Raw genomic sequence first — 1383 nt, forward strand, 5'->3', positions numbered from 1 at the left:
ACATTTTTCAGAGACTTTGGCTTTTTTGCTATCATGAAAGCGCAATTTTCGTATGATGTATTATTTCCGTTCTTTGCAAGTCAAGGCTTCAAATTTTGATAACACGACAACACAACGTTCAACATTTTTTCATGACAAAGATCAAGAAAAACATGAACTAAATTACTCGCCAACTTAGAATAATTACTCTTGCAAATGAAATATATTGTAACGAAAAATACATATTACCTACGACTGTATAATTTGATATTTTGAGTTTTAAATGAGCAATGGATCATAAACGAATCAAAATATTTGTTGTTTATTTTTGGATTACCCCTTTGCCTTCAACTGCACCGGAAACTTCCAAGAGCGTTGATTATTGCACTCAAAACCAATTCCACCGTTCACACAAACCATCCAGACTGATGAGCGAGCTCCAGAAAAAGGGAGATTCTTACAACATTCAACATTTTTTTCATAACAAAGACCAAGACAAACATTAACTAAAATACTCACCACCTTAGATTCATTACTCTTGCAAATGAAATAGACAGTAACGATTATACAACTTATTATAACTGTATGCTTTGATATCGAAGCACTGGATCATTGACAATTTTTTAAAAATATTTGGATTACTCCTTGTCTTTCAACTCCTTAGGGAAGGATCCAGCGGTTTTAATTATTTCTGAAAGAACTCCAAAATATTTCCGCCGGAGTTAAAGATTGGCCTCACACAAAAACACCCAGTCCAGCGAGTGGGCTCCAGACAAATGGCCGAATGAAACTAAGGCATGGGTACATATTATTATTACAAGATTGATAATAGTTAGTGACATATCGATAACGAGATACTCAATATCGATAACTATTACGTCAAACGTCCGATTAGTGTGCCACGCATGAATTGCTATTATTGTGGGATAAAGAATTTCGTGGGTCAAAGTTCATACGGAGGGTGTTATTTATCAAGGATGATTCTAGAAGCTGTGGACTCCAAAAATTGATAAACAGAAATGAATATAAGAGCTCAAAAGAGAACAACAAAAAAAAACAACAACAACAAAACAAGGAACGTTTCAGGATCAAACCCCTTCTTCAGCCAATAACGAAACAATACAAACATTAATCCATGGACGACGAATGCTCTACTCGTGTACAGTAGTGAACATGCCCGGCAATAGCGCCACTTTGCAACGCTCAACCAGATGCCGTCACCACAGATTAGTGAGAGGGACCGTCACCCATGAGTTCAAGTCGATGAGCACCCCAGATCTCACTAATGCAGGAACTGTTACCAAAAACTAGAAGTGCCTAAACGAGTCAATGAAATGGAGAGAAAGATAAAGGTAGTAAATCTGACTCATGAATGAACAACACAAAACAAACGACCTTTTGGCC

General features: G+C 36.7%; 1 protein-coding gene across 2 annotated transcripts in view; it reads right to left on the minus strand.

Moving 5' to 3' along the window:
- Positions 1-753, minus strand: part of LOC144976407 (basic phospholipase A2-like) — a 19547-nt gene extending 18794 nt beyond the window's left edge. For both annotated transcript variants that reach the window (XM_078920687.1, XM_078920686.1), the window contains exon 1: positions 499-753. The gene's annotated coding sequence lies outside the window, so the exon portion shown is untranslated. The remainder of the gene's footprint in view (positions 1-498) is intronic.
- Positions 754-1383: the final 630 nt, after the last annotated feature.

Source organism: Berghia stephanieae, chromosome 7 (assembly GCF_034508935.2).
Source record: "Berghia stephanieae isolate SIO BIC M18660-M18661 chromosome 7, UCSD_Bste_1.3, whole genome shotgun sequence".
Classification (NCBI taxonomy): domain Eukaryota; kingdom Metazoa; phylum Mollusca; class Gastropoda; order Nudibranchia; family Aeolidiidae; genus Berghia; species Berghia stephanieae.